This window comes from Solanum verrucosum, unplaced genomic scaffold, assembly GCF_900185275.1.
Source record: "Solanum verrucosum unplaced genomic scaffold, falcon-dt-bn FXZP01000248.1, whole genome shotgun sequence".
Lineage (NCBI taxonomy): Eukaryota > Viridiplantae > Streptophyta > Magnoliopsida > Solanales > Solanaceae > Solanum > Solanum verrucosum.
Window position 1 is genome coordinate 140,256 of NW_026020475.1, and position 19,594 is coordinate 159,849.

A 19,594-nucleotide genomic window follows, 5' to 3' on the forward strand; every position below is an offset into this window, starting at 1 on the left:
AAAGACTTATAACCATATAACCAGAGCCTACATAGAGAACATCCACAAAATACAGACCTTTCTAAACCAAAATCCAAGATCCAAAAATACAAAAAACCCCATGAAGATTACATTACACAAAATCTACAGGGATATAATAAGTTGATTGCACAACCAGGAACAAGTACAAATCTAGTAGGAACTTGCTACAACTATGGATTGTTAAGTACCGTATATACCCAAATAGGAGACGAAATATCTACGATACCAGAGTTACATAAAGCATTTATGCACTACAAAAGGATAACTAAAGGAACGCTTTTTTATATAAAGTTCTATTCAGCACCAGTAGAAATATTGTATGATGAAATTAAACCTATAATCCAAGTCATAAAAATCGGATTAACCAGAGAAATGATAATACCAGAAAAAATTGAACAACAAGACGAGATACAAAAGATAGAGATACCGGAATTTTATGCAAGAAAGAGGATTATTGTAATAGCTACTATTTTGAACGAGTTAACAGCCAATTATTTAAATGGAAATTCAGTATGGAGCTACTATGCAAGAGAACAAACTATGATATAATCAAATTCCAGAGAAATCAGAGAAGCAGATATGAAAGAAATACACCAATGGATATTAAGCTTATTAAAACCAGAACAACAACCAACTACAAGAGCAATACGAAGAAATTTTATTTCACCAGAGATAATGACAAACTATTGCAAAACTATTGGACACAGATACCCAGATCATCAATGCTCGAAGTGCTATGGAGAAGATAATGTAATTTTAGCTGTCCAGCTAGAATAAAGAGCCACCAGACAAGATAAAAAACAAGATTGACAAGATGAAAAGAGAAGATAAAAAGCAAAATTAAAGTTGTTCGTCTTATTGTAAAAGTAGGTTAGTAAAGTAGGAATAATTAAAGTATTGTAAATTAGTGGATAGACATGTGTAAAGTAGTATGCATTATGAAAGTAGTAGGACAGATGTAATTAAAGTACGTAAATTAGAGGATAGACATGTGTAAAGTAGTATGCATTATTAAAGTAGTAGGACAAATGTAAATAGTATAGGACAGATGTAAAGTAAGTAGAAGCATCTCTACTTGTATAAATAGAGAGCCATTAGGCACATCTAAGGCAAGACTTTCTTGACGGAAAGCAAGCCTCTTTGTAAACAAAATACTCTCAAATAAATAAATATCAAGTTTTAATCTAAGCTATGGAGCAAAATATACCAGATCTCATAGAAAAAAGGTATATCTATTTATGATTATGCATAGCTAAATCTATTAATTCTTGAATATCATAGCATGATTAAATAAGTTCATACTAGTTATTATATACTAGAATTATTTGAAGCATGTTTTCTAGTTTGTTAACATGAGGAAAAAAGGAAAAACTTCCAGACCATGCCATCCTAAAGTTGAAACCATAGGCAAGGAAGCCGCGAGGGGAGTAAACGGAGTTGAGGCGCTGTTAGGAAGAGAGTACCTTTGAAAGTACGATGTTAATAGTGACAGGAGAACATGGTTGAAGATAATCTAGTTTATAGTAATCTAATATGAATAATATTTATTATGCATATGATATAAGGGAATTATTGATTAAACAACAAAACATTAATATGACTACTTATCTACATGATGAAATGATATTAGCTTATGAAACACTGATTTTATATATTCTAAAAAATATAAAAATAATTGAATTAAGAAGAATGATATGGGAAAAAATATTTGACTTAGAAGAATTAGAACTAGTAACTCAAACCTGGTATGAAATAGACGAAATAGATGAAATATATGATCTAGAACGAATTAATATTAATGATTAGAGTTAGAATACTCAGACTAATGATAAATTACGAATACTTCCAATATTGGCAAGAAACTACTGAAGAAATAACTTTACTAGGAGATCTAATAAAAGAAAATATAGAAATATATCAAAGAACCCAAGATATACAATACATAGAATACATTCTAGAAAATATAAGAGAAATAATTAGACTAATACCCTTAAGGAAAGAATATTATGATAAAGTTTTCAATGCCTAAAATTGGTTAGAATCAATATTTTGTTATTTTATGCTTACAAATTTCAAAAGTCTTGATTTATCTTCTTTTTTTTTTAACTCAAGATACAACAAACAAATTGGTTAGAATCAAAAGTTTCTTATTCATGAATGAATAACAAGCTCGATTCAAACCTAGGTAACAAATTACATATAGTAATTGTAAATTAATTTAAAACACTTATTTTGGTGGAAATTAAAATGTTTAAGCCTAGATTTTGAAAGCCTCCAATGCTGCGTGGTATACTGATTTCTTGTTGGCATAATGTGGAAAAAAATCAGTGTCCCATTTGAAGGGTTTAAACAATGGAGGATTGTCCGGACCACAAATGATTTTGCACGTTCAACAATATTTGCTGGACAAAAATAAGTACCAATGCCTGTACATGTTTGAGTTGTATTTGGCACCAATCGATGTGCAACACTTTCCATCTTCCCATTGGTCATTAGTCATTACCTGTATTTATACAACAATAGACAAGTCATACAATTTTTATTTTTATTTGTTGTTCACTTTGGTCCTATAGTTAGTTAGTTTTTAATATTAATCATCCCATTTCACCTTTAAATTTTTTGTATGTGAACAACATGACAAGTTTAGACCGTAAAAGATAGTTGGAAATAACGTTACAAGTATGAAATATAATTATGTCTTTTAACTTAGCCTCATATGTTATTTATGCCCTTCAATTATGGGGGTGTACTAGTAAACATTTAAATTTATATAGAGTTGAATTAGTAGAGACACATGTCTACGTGGCATAATACATGTAGGATGCCACATAGGATGACATGTAGGATGTAAATTGTCACGTAGGACGCAAGTAGGACGTGTATGTTTACTTGTTCAACTCTATACAAGTTTAAGTGTACTTGTGCACACCCAAAATTGAAGGAAATAAATATCAGATAGGCCAAATTAAAAGGCACCGTTTTGTACTATGTCAATGTTATATATACCTTTAGTTTAAGAAATATAGATTCAAAACCAATTTTACAATTAATTTAAAATTTCATACTCATTCAAATTAACAAGGACACATAAAATGAAACAAAATGGAATAAATAAAGGCATGATACATAAATAAGCTCTTTAACTTGGCATCAACTGCTATTTATGCCCTCCTACTTTGGATTTGGACAAGTAGACACTTAAAGTTGTATAAAGTTAACAAATAGACACACACAATCTTATGTGGCATAATGCAAGTAGGACATGTGTATCTATTGTTCAACTCTATGTTTAAGTATCTACATTTGCTCACCTAAAGTTAAAGGGCATAGATGTCAGATGATAGGTCACGTTAATGTATTATACCATAAAATAAAAGGCATGATACATAAATATGACCTTTAACTTGGCTTCATCTGACAACTGTGACCTTTACCGTTATGTGTTAACAAGTAGACACTTAAACTTGTATAAAATTGAAAAAATAGACTCCTTCGTCCTACATAACATCATATATGATAATTTTGTATTCTACGTGGAGTCCTACATGTATTATGTCACATATGACACGTCTAATTTGTCTAATTGTTTAATTTTTTACAAGTTTAAGTGTTTACTTCTGCACACCAAAAATTGGAGGGCATAGATGTCAGCTGAAGTCAAATTAAAGGATGTCTATGTATCATTTATAAATGAAAGTTAAAAGAAATACTACCATTATTGGGAGACCGAAATTGACAACAAATGCATGAGGTAGAGGTTCCACACCAATCCATTCCTCATTCTTCAGTATTTGAAGGCCATATACTTTTTGTTGGTAAATAGTTATGAGATTAGGATCACAATGTCCATCCATTCCCAAGGTTGAACTTGGATCTGGGCATACTGGAAAGTGATGGACAATCATTTTCTGCTCATGTTCTTTGCCAAAGTAGTCTTCCTCCAAGTCTAGTCCTTCCCTTACCAAATCAAAGATGATCATGCTCAACTCTCTTATTTTAGATGAATACGCACCAATAACCTCCCTGAAAGTTCATTCTCATATTTAACTTTCACATGAAAATATAAAGTGTTTTGTTTGCAAGTTAGAAATCCTCATGACTAATACATGTGTAAGATATGAGGAAATTTATGTATAATTTTTTACAGAAGAGAAAGTGGAATAAATAATACATGAATAAGTAACCCCTTTGCAGTCAATCTCGCTACCTCTTTAGTTGCCGCCCCCTACTTGCTCATTCGCAATAATTACCACAAGAAAGTCGTCCTTGTATCCATAGGGGCTTATGCACTCCATGACTTTCTTATGTTAAGGGGTCTGGAAGACTAGATTTTGATGTCAACCCTAGTTAGCGAGCTTAATCGTACTTCTCATATCAGGTTAGGCCTTTCCAACTGAGTTGGGTGCCATGGCCCTCCTATTCTGGAGCAGATTTAGGAAGGGGAAAGGGGTGTCACGTGACAGTGCTTTGTCGGTAAAAGAATGCTAACTAGGTATATACAATTAAGAAACCGAAGCCGGGGGCTTATTTATAATATAAGTGACACCATTTAAACAAAAGAAACCGTAGCTTAGGTTGTTTTTGGTACTGAAATTCCTTAGGCTAGGTTCCGTGTTCAACCCTTCCTCATTTTTTATGGTTTTATTTTTGTGACCTTCTTTGTTTAGTAATTGTTTGGTGCTTTGTTTGTGTAACATCCAACAATTTGAAATAACTATGAAGAGGCTTAGAATTGGAATTTTATTATTTTTGGAAAGAATTAAAATTCTGGAAATTTGGCTAAGTATGGGAAACAGTGAGTTTTTGGCCAATTTTGAACAGTCATAACTCCTAGCTCAGGATGATTTAGGTGTAGTTCCAGTTATGGTTGCGAAGCTCGTGGAATGATATTTCCAACGCCACCAAGTTTGCTTGATTTCGAGTTTGTATGAGTGAGTTATGCCCTTTGGAACTTGGGAAGTTGGCAGGGAAGTGAAGTCCGTCCGGAAATTTTGAGGGTATTTTGGTCTTTTCTAATCATTTCTTTGGGTTATATTGAGGTGTTAGGCTGATTTTTTTTAGATCAATTTGTCCCATTTTAAAAGTGTGAGAGTTAGGGTTCTTGAGAGAAGGGGAGAAGAAGAGGAGAAAATAGAAGAAGAAGCAAGGATTCGTCAAGATCGTCGTGGATTTCGTTGGGGGTGATCCCTATTAAGGTATGTGAGTTCATAGTGTTGGGTTGGTTCTTTCCCCCACACGCCAAACTCGTTTTATTTCGAGAAAAGATTGATTATATATGTTGAAGTTGTTGGTTGTGATTGTGTTGAAGTTCTTGTTGATTTGGGACTTGTTCCCGGTTGTGTTTTGAGTTGAGATCGATTGTATGTTGAGGGGTTTATGATTTTAAGTGTATAGGGGCTGGATCCATTGAAGTTAAGGAGGTTTAGAGTTGGAAAAATGAAGGAGAAGAGTCAGATTTTTGGGGGAAAAGGCTGGGGCGTCGCGCCAGCTAGGGCGACCCAACAGGGGTTCTGAGGTTTTACCCTTGGCGTGGCACGTCTCTCAGAGCGCCCAGCAGGCCCCTCTGAGGTCTGAAGGCTGGCGCCCCGCGCCTCTCAGAGCGCCAAGGATGCCAAGTCTTCCCATTCATTCCCCACTTTTTCATACATGTTCCTTGGTAATGTACCTATGTTTTATAGTTGTTTTCGACACTCCAAGGTACGTCTAAGCGTCAAGAACTCATCCATAACATGTGATCAAACACCTTGAATTCATAATTCCAATTCAAGGAAAGTTAGTTTCCAAGTCAAGTGAAGTTAGAAGTCAAGCTTAGAAGTTAAGTAAGTCAAAGCAAGTCTTTAAGGTTTTCCAAGAGTCTTCATTGAACGTTATAACTTCTTTTTAAGACTCAAGAGTTTCAAGTCAAGTAAAGAGTATCGAGTTGTTTCAAGTCAAGTAAAGAGTATCGAGTTTCAAGTTAAGTCAAGAGTTTTCAGTTAAGTAAGTATCGAGTTTTGAGTTAAGTCAATAGTCAAGAGTTGAGTTCATTTCTCAAAAGTTATTAGGGAACTAAGTGTTTCCCAAAGAAGTTTATAAATGTTTTCACATTTAAGATAAGAGGAAATTGAGATTTCCAAAAGAGTTTTGAGAAGTTTGAGTACAATCTCTTTTTGAGAAAAGATGAGTTTTGCAAAAGAGTTTCTAAAACATGATTAGTATGACAAATCAAGTATGTCATCAATGTTTAAACAGTACGCTCTCTAGATATATCATCAATGTTTAAGCAGTATGAATATCCCGAGTCATCAATGATCATATTAAAATATGGTTTTGAGATGTTCTTTTTAGAAAGAGTTTTCAAGAGCCTTTGGGCTAAGTTTTGAGTAATTATCTCAACTAAAGAAAGATGTGTTTAAAACACTTAAGAGCTAAAGTATTTTTGGGAGTAGTCTTAAGCACCGAATTGGGGACACGAGTTCATATTAACTCAACTCTCCATAAAAACCATGTAGCCAAACATGGGATTTCTCGGATCATACTTTTTAGATGATCACGAAAGTTAAGCTAGTGGATCCACTAAGTAAAGTAAGGTCCTATATCACAGCAAGGTATAGGATGGTCCTTGGGCAACGTGAGGTAAAAGGTTGTATCACCACTTAGTTTCATAGTGGTGCTTGCCGGTTAGAGAAACTCCCACAGCAGTAGAAAGAGCTTGGTTCCTCGAGAAGTTCTGCTTAGTGTGGATGGGGGTATGGGACTTCATTCATACATTGCACAAGTAGACTTTGAGAGGAAGCATGGTATTTTCATGATATTATAAATATGATTTTTGACGTCATGTTTTAAATAGTTTTGTAAGTTTTATATATATTGCATGTGTCTCATTGCTTTATATTTAGTTCAGTTATTCATGAGTTGAACAGAGCCAAGGTAAGTTCTCTTTTGTATCCCTTCCAAGCTTAAGTTGTTGTTTAGCGGTCCAGCTCGCATACTCGTACATTCCATGTACTGATGCCAGTTGGCCTGCATCTTATTATGATGCAGACGCAGGTACCCAGGATCAGCATCCAGCACGCCATTGATCCAGTTGAGCATTCCAGAGTCAGTGGTGAGCCTCCTTGCTTTCTAGAGGACTCGGTTATTTGTGTTCTTAAGTTTTGTTTTATTAGGATATTGCGGGGTCTGTCCCAACATCCATCTCAGTATTTTAGAGGCTTCATAGACAGTCAATCAGTTAGTATTGAGTCTCTCATCTATGTATATATGTAAATATTCTATTTTGAGACTCGAGTTGCCTTTTTGGCCAGATTTTATCAGTTGAGTTATTTTATGACCTTTCTTTGTATTGAGTTATTCTGTTGAGTTAGGTTTCCGCTGAGTTAAGAAAGCCAGGCCAAGGGTTCGTTTGGGGCCAACAATGGTTTCCGGGTGCCGGTCTCGCCCAGGGTGTAGGCTCGGGGCGTGACAGTTTATATAAACAAACATTTAATTTTTTATGTTTTTTTCTTTGACCTTCATTGTTTAGTAATTATTTGGTATTTTGTTTGTATAAAAAAATATTTAGTATTATATTATTAAGGAGATTAATTTGAATACATTTTATATATAAAAAAAAAACTCATTGAAAAAAATTATAATGTGTTTTTATTTTATTTTTTTAGAAAAAAAATATTAATATACATGAATTGTGTTTTATTTGTATTGTTTTAACAAAATATGGCTTACATTATTTTATTTTAAAAGGTGACACCGCTTATGAAAGATCTTGCGTACGTCACTGATCCTAGTCATAACTAACTTAGGTAGAAAATAATTCATAGATTCTCTCATAACTAATGCATGTTTTCTAGTACCTACGAAGTTCTAATCAGCTACCAAATGACCCCTTTAGTATAAAACCCATCTACAAGTTGCCATAATTAGTAAGAAATTGATAATAGTACATAGAAGAAAAAAATAGGTACCTATATTTTGGAGGGTTACTAGGCCATGTTTATTTATCTTGTCCATCAATATTACAGTTGTGTTCCAAGAATTCCTTCCGATATTTATGCTCCTTTGAATTATAATGCTTGGGATTGCTGGTATAGAGTGTTTCTCCTTCATTTGCATAGTTTTCCTTCTCTCTCACTGGCAAATTGAAAAATTCTTCGTACACTTTCATTGCCTCGTCCATTAGATCTTCCGGTACCCCATGATTAGTTACCTGTTTTTATCATTCTATTGTGTCTCAATTCGAGTTCATCTTATTTAATATACATATATATAAACTATTAGGTTTAATACATAAATATGTCTTTTAACTTGACTTCAGTTGGCATCTATGTCCTCCAAGTTTGAGTATGCACAAGTAGACATTCAAACTTATACAAAAGTGAACAAGTAGACACATGTGTCATACAGGGCATCCTATGTGTAACATGCCACGTAAGACGTGTGTGCCTACTTCTTCAGTACAAGTTTAAGGGTGTGTTTGGTATGAGGGAAAATGTTTTCTTGGAAAACAAGTGGATTTTTAACTTATTTTCTAATGTGTGGTTGGTGAGTAGAAAATATTTTTTGATGTTTGGTTGGTGAATGAAAAATATTTTCTAGAAAATATCTTTATTTTTTGGCTTAAGACTAGAAAATACTTTTTAGGAAAATAATTTTTCACCCGAAAATCAACCCCGACAATTGATCTAGGATCCGACCGTCACACCCGAGCTAGAAAAAGATCCCCACAACCGTTCCAAAATCCGACCCTGAGATCCGACCCAAACTTTCGACCTTGAAATATTTTTCAAAAATAATTTAAAAAAAATATATATATATATATATTGATGGGGAGGTGGGAGGGGCTAAGGGGTACCGTAAAAAATGAAATTTTAAAAGTTTGAAATATTTTTCAAAAATAAGTTTCTTTAAAGAAACAAAATTGACCGAGGGTGGTGGTTGGGGTAGGGGGTAGGGGTGAAGTAATACTTTTTGAAATATTTTGCAAAATAAAAAAATTCGGAGTGGCCGAGGGGGGTGGCTAGGGATAGGATTAGGGTGAACTAGATGGGGGTGGCGTAAAAATGATTTTTTTTTTTAAATTTGAAATATTTTCAAAAACAATTTCTATAAAAATAATTTGACGGGTTGGCTTTGGGTAGGGGTGGGGAGGGGGGGTTAGGGGTGAGGGTGCGGAAAAACATGAAACTTTTTAAAATTTGAAATATATTTCAAAAATATTTTTTTTTAAAAAATTGACGGGGTGGTCTGGGTTGGGGTGGCAGGGGAAGTTAGGCATGGAGGTGGCATAAAAAATGATTATTTTTTAAAATTTGAAAAAAAAAAATCAAAAATAATATATATTTTAAAAAAAATCGACATGGTGGTCTGGCAGGGCGTGGGGTGAGGTGGTAGGGGGGAGGGGGTGTAAAAATAAAAAAATATATATGTGAAATGTTTTCCAAAAATATTTTTTTTAAAATAAAAAAATTGGCTGGGCGTAGGGAGGGGGTCAGGGTATGGGGTGGGGTAAAAATGAAATTTTAAAAATTTGAAATATTTTTTCAAAACAATTTTTTTTTTGTGGGGAGGGGGTAGAGATTGTAGAGGTTGGGTAAGGTTAAAAAAATCTTAAAATTTGAAATATTTTTCAAAAATAATTTTAAAATTTTTAAAATTATTTTTGTTTGGGGGTTGTTTGGGGTAAGGGAGTTGGGCATTGGTTTGGGGGTAGGGGTGAAAAATAATTCGAGTACGAGGTATGGTAAAAAAAATATTGAAGGATGAAGTAGAGTTTTGAAAAATGTTTTCCTTAATTTTTGAAGGGAAGCCATTTTCCATAAATTTGAGGAAAATGAGTTGATTTGGAAAACATTTAAGTCAATCAAACATGGGAAAATGTTTTCCTTCATACCAAACACACCCTAAATGTCTATTTGTGCAGACTCAAAGTTGGAGAACATAGATGTCAACTGAATGCAAGTTAAAAGGCACATTTATGTATATATTATGCCAAAATATTACTACTAGTATTTGCATGAAATAATCTTGAACCTGAAAAAAGCCATATTGTTCCAAAGCTTTCACAAGTTGTTGAGCGATAACAGTTCGTCCTTCACCTAAATCAATGACTGGAATTTCCTTGATAATTGGAACTAAAGCTGGTAGCCTTTCATGCATTGGAAAGACGTAAGTTGGAGGAAGTGCTTCTACTTTACTAGAGATTATGTTTGCCATATTCTTCTAATTACTTCTGTGAATGAATCTAACCAAAACAAAAAGAAGTGAAATTGAGTAGATAGACATAAAAAAAGAAATTTATATAGAATGTGTGTACCTAGGAAACAAACTTCAACTTGTTAGTACTCCCAATCCCTTTTTGTTTGTTTTCCTACATGAGATGAAGGACTATTTATAGGGAAAAGAATTGCACATAACATCCTCCAAGTATTTGAAAAGTTTCCTTTAACATACCCAATGTTTCATAAATGATATGGACTGATTGGCAATCCAATTATTAGAAAATCAAACACTAGTCTATGGACCAGGAGATATATCGTTGGTATCTATCCCAACCTAACTATGTTGAGGTTTTTCCATATGAATGAAGAAATTTTGGTGACTTTTAGGGATGACAATGGAGCATAGAGAATACGAGACAAGGTAGGGCTAGCTCTTTATAATAGGGTAGGGAAAGGCAAGCTGTAATGATCCTGAAGGTTATTTTTGAAATTTTCTGGAACTTTAGCATTTTACCCCTCTTTATAGTTGCTCCGAGTCGTATTTGATCAATCTATGAGGTTAGATTTGAAAGCGGATCAAAAAGTTGAGATTTTTGAAAGTTTTAGAGTTTTGGAAGCTTTTAAGTTGAAATGGTTAATTTTAGTCAACATTTGAAGTTTCGAGTGTCAAAATGGATTCAGTCAGTTCCATCAGCTTCGAAACGTGACTTTGGGTTAGTGAACTATTGGCTTAGGTCCTGGGATATTTAGATGAGTTTTTGTGTTTTGAAAGTTGGAAACATAAGATAGTTGACTAAATTACTCATTTGGTGAGAGCAAGGTCAGAATGGAATTCCAACAACTCCGTTAGCTCCGGAATGTGGTTTTTGATCAAGATGTACCGTGGGTTTGGATCCCAAGGCTTTTGATTAGATTTATAGTTATTAGATGGATGCTAGAAAAGTTAAAGCAAAAGTTTGACTTTAGTCAACATTTGAGGTTAGAAAGATCATTTTCAAGTTTTGATAATATCACTAAGGTTTGAATGGTGATATTTAGTCTAGTTAAAGATTTGGTTCCGTTCTCGAAACTTTTGGATGAGTTTCATATCATTATTTAAAAAATTGGAGATTTTTAAGTTAGAATTGAATTTTGTCAACATCATGTTAAGATGAACTTGTTTTGGTGTTGTGATGATTTCATTGTGTCTAGAATATCATTTCCAAGCTAGTAGCATATTTGATTTGTGTTCAAGAGGTTTCAGATGAGTTTTGGGTGAGTTTTAAAGCATTTTCGGTGCTTTACTGTTGTTTTAGTAATTTGTGTCAACTAAAAAATTCGTTATTAGTTTAAAGATCAAAAAATTATTCCTAAACTTCTGAAAATTGGAGCATGAATTATAGGACTGATATGCAAAGTTCTGTGTATTTTTGCTAAGGCGAGATTAGACATTTATTGCAAAATATGAAATAATTGTTTACCGAGAAGAAATGATATTTGACTGGGCAAACGAGCATGAAATTGAGTTTCTATCATTATTTAAGACATTTAGAAAAAAATAATTGGGTCATTTTGCTTTCCTATGAGGAAGTTACTACTTTTCTAGTGAAAAAATTTAAGTTGCTGGTTTTTGGTGTAAATACTGTGGTTTAGGTATTTAAAATTTCAAACTATATTTCATTTGGTATTTTTAGCATATTTGGAGTTCTAGAGCTCTGAATGGAGTGATTTTTGAAGGATTCTTCTTAATTTAATATTTGAGTTAGTATCCGATCCTCATTTTGGCATTATCTCATGATTTCTTCATCGGGTTTTCTTTTATTGTCCGTGAATTTCTTGGTAAAATTAAAGTTTTATTGATTTGGACTCTATTTTTTTAATATAAAAATGTATATTTAAGATCCATCCACTCTTGATATTCATATTGATCAATAGATCTCTGCGTCTTGCTAGTTCGCTAAGTAGACTCACTCTACCAAGGGGAAACAAAGGCTGGAACTCTTCCTGTCAAAAAACAAGGGGATCATCTTGTTATCAGTAAACTGATTTTGGCATAAACTAGTTGATTTATCAATTATTTTCATCATATTAACTGCATATAAGTTTGAGAATTTAGGGTTTGCCTGATAAAGTTAAAGTTTGATAAATATAGGATTTCAAGGTTTGATTTTAACTCTGTTTATTTTTATGAAACTTCATAATTGAACTTCCCTAAGCTTGAGTAAGATATTTTTCAAGAAATATTTCAGATTTGAGTTGGGGTCTCGAACCCAATTATTGGGGTTTTTCTCATAAACTTTGATCTTGTGTTTTGAAATTTTGAGGATGAGTTCTAAATCGTTTTTTTAATGCAATTTCACGTGTGAATTCCTAAATATTTGGGTATCATATTTTTATATAAAATTCCGTCATTACCCTTAGCCCTCAAGATTGACTTTTTGAGTCGTTTCAAATCAAATTTTCAAAATCAGCATTATGGGTGTCGCTATTCATGTTTTTTAGTTGGTGTGGATTCTGTGACTCGACCTGAAGGGAAGGCTAAATTCCTGAGTTGATTTCATTCTCTTCTAAGGCAAGTGGACCTCTTTGACCCTTCGTTAATTGTATTGAACCTTGTATGTTTTATTGTGTGGCTGAGAGTAATGGAAATTGGTCAAGGGTTTGTAATTCTTATTCATTGTCAAATGTTGATTGAATTCTAGTGATGATATTGTGGGGTAAAAAGAAATTCGTTGATATATATAATAATTTATGATGTGCCATGAATGGTTTGAATGGTTATATTGACTCACTTTTGATGATGTGATATGATTGTATGAGTGTGGATTGAGTATTGATATGAAATTTATCATCTTCTCATTATTCAAGTTGACATGAGATTTGGATTGATATTTATGCCGAAGGAAAATGGTTCCAACAACAATTGATACTTATTGCGAAGGGAAATAGGTTCGACGAAATAGTTATGCTGAAGGAAAATGGTTCTAGCAAATGAGATATGCCGAAGGGACATGGTTCTATCGAATTTATGAACCATGTGAGTCCCTCCATGATTCCTGGCCTGACATTCAATGATCATTAAGACATGCATCACTCGATATGACATTACACTACATTGCATTGCACTTCATCCTTGTTCTTTGATCTTCATGTGTTTATTGTTATCATGATCTTGTGGTTACTTGAATATGAAAGACTGTGACGATATTATGTAAGTGTTGAGGTGCGAGTTGTGATGTCTTATATGTGCTATGTTATTCTATGAATTGTGAATTGTTAGGTTGAGTTGGTTTGATTTCTATGCATGTTGTAGTATGTGGAGGTTTAGATGTTGTGTTGGAGTACTTGTGTTCAATATTGCTTTACTTATGGTTAGTTAGGGATGTTTGTTGAGTACCGTTACGTTGTTGTTTCGTATTCACTCCCTTGCTTTCTACAGTTGTGGAGGTTACGAGCTCAGATTGTCTTCATTGTTCACTCTCGTCTTCGTGAGAGGCTTGCTTTTGAAGTTCGTGAGGTAGCTGGTTCTCTTCTCGGCAGACGCCACTTACTCTCTTATTATGTCCTTATTCTATTGTAGAGACGGAAACATTCGTACTTGAATTTCTTTTGAATTTATTATAATACTTAGAGGCTTGTACATGTGACATCAGATTCTCGGGGTATTGAGTTATATTATGATTCTGCATGTTTATATTTTGATTAGATCTAAAATTTTGTGCTTACTTCCACATTTACCTTATCGAGGTTTGTTCGGTTTGACCTGTCTTGATGGGATAAGACAAGTGTCATCACACCCAATTTTTGGGTCGTGAAACAAACCCTTAACTGAGCAAGACAAGGCAGGGCAATACATGATAAGATTAATGTTGCTAAATATGTAAATACAATAGGATAGGTGGTGGGCATTTTAATCATTCATTTGCATGGTGAATGATTATTCTAACATGACTCAAATAGTAAAAGCTACCTATAAATTAATATTTAAAAAAGTTAGTTTCCTTACCGTTAATAAAATGAATAGTAAAATTTTTCGTTGTTAGAACTTAGAAGTTAGAACTAATGGGTTTTACAGAACTGTACTTTTCAGATTGTTATGTTTTCCTATTTTTCTCAAAGATAGGATATATATTAAAGTTCAACTATTATTATTATTATTATTTTATTACTATCTAAGAAATAGCAATAAGCAGCATCCTTACTGTCAACATGTGTTCTTGCCGACTTTCAGGATATTTTCAAAATTGCATCAAACTTTTAAGAGTTATGTACATTCAGGCATTAACAGTTGGGAAGCGGTTCCTATCTAGTAAAGGTTCTGTCCATTTCCTCCAGTGAAGCATTAGACGCCTTACACGTGTCCATCAATATTTCAGTGGATTGATTTGTTTTATTCTTTAACTAGGGTTATTTTTTTTTCTTTTTTATTCGTTTCCTCAAGGATTTTTTTTTTCTTTTTCCTCCATTTCATCTTTAATAAAACCATCACCTTAATATTTGAAAAGAAAAAAATATCTCTTAATAGTGTTTAAGGAGAAAGACACGGTACATGAAATAATTTCACAAAATATTGGAAATAATTATCATCTGTTTTTGATGATTTTTGTTATAAGACTTTGTCACGATTTTTTCATTAGTGAAACTAGATAATTAAATTAGGCTAAAATTAAAAAATTTGTTAGGAATTGTATTTTGTCTTTCTGTGCATTGAGAGATCGACAAAAATATTGTCTTTTTCTTCAATGTTGAAGAAGGTTAAGATTTTCAATATTTATATATTGCGTTGTTGCCCCCTCTTTGGAAAGAGGTGAATGACCATTGTAAAAACAATTAATCCTGGTTAAAGGATAATTAAATCAATTCATTGCATTATTTATAGGACACGTGTAAAGCATCGAATGCTCCATTAGAGAAAATGGACAGGAGCTATTGTCCCCATTTACAGAAAAATCAAATGACTTTTCATAATTCCACTTGTATCCCATCTGAGTATTACTATTTTTGGCAGTTGCCTTTTATCTTTATGATCCTATTCATTTTATTTACTTCTTTCTTTGATCTTTTTTCTTCAAACATTGGTTTCTACCTCAAAACATTTTGTGGTGTTTTTTTGGAATATGAATTTAACAATATGCTATATAGCTATTTTCATAGGAAGCCTTTTCATTCAATACTTCATAATTTGGCATCTCCATGGCTTTAAAATTGATTTTACAAACTTGAACGTGAAATTAATGTTATATTTTAATTTATTGTTCGTTTATTTTTTAAAAATAGTATTTTGTTTAATATTTATTTTCATTATTTTTACTTATCCACTACATCTCAAAGGGAAAATGATTTGATATATTTCTTAATTATGCGATTTAGATTTAATATATCTTTAATTAGAAAAGTGCTTATATACCCCTATTATTACACATTTAACAAAGTAAAAAAATAAATTAATTGACTAAAAATAGTTAATATAACAGGTGCGGTACCCGAGCCAAGCGTTAGTATATATTGGTTGGTACCAGAGCCAACCATAAACGGGTATCCCGTATCAGGTGTGGTACCAATATTAACCGTTAGTATATACTAGGCATGGTACCCGAGCCAATCAACAATCATACACCACAATCACATCCACAATCACAATGAATACAGATCACACTTGTACACTAAGTAAAAACATTCACTACGATTGATAACAATAAAACACGTCCGCTTATATTCCTCTCATTTCCCTAGTCATATGTTCTACAAGTAATACGTTAACAATCACATATAACATAAACAGAAATCAAACAACCATTACCTACCCCAAATCAAGTCTGGAATGCTCTATGGAACCTAATCTTTCCCCATATTTATTATGCTCTTGATCTACAATTAATCAACATAACACATAACAGACCCAAATGACCTAAATACATCTGGATTATGTCCTAATTCCAAGATATATATATATAAAAAATTTTGTGTATAAATTATTTTTAAAGTATTATATATATATATATATATATATATATATATATATATATATATATATAATATACTTTATAAACAATTTATACACAAAAATATTTGTTGTGATATAATTTATAAATATTTCTCAAACTTTTTTCATAGTTCTATATTTTAAAATAATAGGTAGTTTAGTGGGCAATCCTACTCATTCAAAGAATTAAATTATAATGGTCCTCTTGTGAATTTAGGCCATTGAAATCCGAAAGCTTAGCTTTTAGTTTGAGACCATATGCAACATATGGCATGTTGAGGATGCCATGCGTCCATATATATATATATATATATATATATATATATATATCAAATTACTAATTTCCCATCTTAGTTAACAACATACAATTAAAAGACAAATATAAATAGCATAATTTAAGTAGTACACGATAAAAAATATCTATTTATTTTAATCTATCTATAATGATATCTTTATATGTACCCATTTATCTATTTATATCAGTTGTATAATGATAGAAACTTAGAACAACTAGACTAGAAAGATTTGTGATTTGTTTTAAATAATAAAACGGTAGGATTCAAAGGATATTTATATAAGAAATGAGAATTCTAACTATGTGCTAATATCAAGCTAATGATTGTTAGCTATAGTTACAATCCCTGATTTTGGGAGATCTCTGATTTGCGGCTGATTTGGGGATGATTTGAAACTGATTTGGGACTAATAAATAAGGTATAGTCAACACTCTCCCTCAAACTAATGGTGTGCATCACAAAGCATGAGTTTGGACAAATGATAATTGTGTTTACTTCTTGACATGACCTTTGTAAATAAATAAGTCAGTTGATCTTTAGAGGATATATACTTCAGGTTAATACTCCGATATTCAACCATTCCTTATATATAGTAACAATCTACACCTATGTGCTTTGTATTTTCATGATGAACAAGATTGATTGCTATTATTATAGCACTAGTGTTGTCGTCTCCATACAATGTGGTTGATTCTTCGATTGTGATGCCAAGTTTTGATAACAACCTTCCTAGCCAAATTATTTCAGAGCATGCAGTAAGCATACTTCTATACTCTGCCTCCATGAATGACTTCGATGTTCGAGATTGTTTCTTCCACTTCCAAGAGATCATGCAATAGCCGAGCATCATACACTAACCTGTAGTGGATTGTCTTGAACCAGGGCATCCTACCCAATCCGCATCGGCATATCCCACCATTTCCAGCGATGAAGATGATGGGAATAAGAGACTTTAATAGACGGTACCTCTTATGTATCTAATAACCCTTAGTAAAGCTGTATAGGGTATCTTGTAAGGCTTGCTAACAAATTGACTTAACACCTGTATTGCATAAGAAGTATTAGGACGATTCATAGTAAGACAAATAAGTGATCCAACCAGATATTTATATAAGGTCCAATTGCCAAAAATCTCTCTTTTCTCTTGTTTTTTTTTTTTATAATATTTTGTATTGCTTCCATTAAAGTATGAACCTTCTTATGATCAATAACATTAGCTAACTGAACTAGATCTTCTGCATACTTTTGTTGACTCAATCGTATGCTTTTTTCCCCCATAACTTACCTCTAAACCCAAAAATATATGTTAGCTTTCCTAGGTCCTTCATTTTGAACGAAGAGTGTAGAAGATCTTTCAAATAAGAGATTCCAACTTCATCACTTCCTGTAATAATCATGTCATCCATATAAAGCAGAAAAATAGTAAAACTTGAGGTAGAACGACGAAGAAATAATGAGTAACTCTGAGTAAAACTAGCATCTAAGATTGTAGTGCGAAACTTTTCAAACTAAGAGCGAGGGGCCTGCTTTCATCCATAGAGAAATTTCTTAAAATGACACACCTTATTTTTGTTAAAATATTTGTAACAAGGCGGTGGATTCATGTAGACAACTTCTTGTAACTCTCCATGCAAGAAAGCATTTTTGACGACTATTTGATGTAACTTCCAATCTTTTATTGATGCTAAAGCAAGAAATATACGTATTGTCTTCATCTTAGCTACTGGAGCAAATGTTTCATCAAAGTCGATTTCATATTCCTGCTTGTATCCTTCAGCTACAATCTTGCCTTGTATCGATCTAGGGATCCATCAACTTTCATCTTGATTGAGTACACCCATCTACTTCTAATAATTTTTGCATTTGTTGGTCTATTCACCATATCACATGTATCATTCTCCTTAAAGGCAACTAATTCTTTACGTATTGCATCCTCCCAACATTTCTGACCACTAGCTTGCATGTACGAATTTGGCACAACTATAGAATTCAAGGTTGTTAGTAAGACATAAAATTATTCATATTCACCTATTGAGTATCCATAATGGTCTATAGGAGGCGCATGACGAGATGATCGTCTTATGGGGTCAATGGTATTTTGACATTGTCACGATCCAAAGTACACCCTAGACGTGAAATAGCGTATAGGACGTCGAGAGTCTCTACGCAAGACACTTAACATACATCATATATACAAGATAATAGAACTTAAGGAGTTCAATAGATAACATTTCATATAAAAGTGTTTTTGAATCAAAGCAGAAGTCTAACATTTGTCTCAATAAGCCATCTATTAAATCATAAGAAAATTGATAGGGACGTAACTCATACATCACAGACCAAGACTTTAAGCTCAATAGGATCAACTAGCCATGAGTGTGAGGAATGAAAACGTCTGACCCTACATTAGTGAAACAATGTAGGCGGAAGTCTGCACTAGTACATGGAATGTACAAAGTATGATAGCAATGCATAAAAGTTCTGAAATCATGCTAAAAAGGACTTTACATGAAATGCAATGACCATGCTAAATCATAAGATAAAAAGGGTTAGAAAACATAAATCATAATCAAGGTCAACATATGCTAAACTTCTTTCAATGACTTGTGAGATACTTCTAGAAGTAACCTTAGTTCGTTTTTGTGGGAGATTTACCTATAATGTACATGTAGACCATGTGATATATAGAATGAAATCCAGTGTCTACTCCACACCGAAAAGGGGTGTCCTCACTTACCAAGGTAAGAACCATAAACTTCTAGCTTACGTGGATCGACTAGCTAATGTCCATCTAAGACAACATCTTATAGTGGCACATAGTTATAAGATAAGGAGATTGCTTCTAGAAACCCAACCTCGACTATGGGAGAGATACCATCTCAATATTCTCTCAGTGCTAAGCATAAATCTCATGGAATCATTATTAATCATGACTTATCTTATCATAGAATGAGATTCAAGACATCATACAATATCTCTCCCTTGGGAACATTCATCCTCGAATGGAATTCAAGACATCATACGGAGGGTAGAAACTTAAACCTAATAGCCCAACAGGAATGCAATCACATAAATGCACATAATCGAGGAGGAACCATCAACCTCAAACTAAAGCATGT

At 33.1% G+C, this 19,594-nt stretch overlaps 1 pseudogene; it reads right to left on the reverse strand.

Moving 5' to 3' along the window:
• Positions 1-2,278: 2,278 nt before the first annotated feature.
• Positions 2,279-10,212, reverse strand: LOC125809104 (hyoscyamine 6-dioxygenase-like; annotated as a pseudogene).
• Between the last annotated feature and the right edge of the window lie 9,382 nt (positions 10,213-19,594).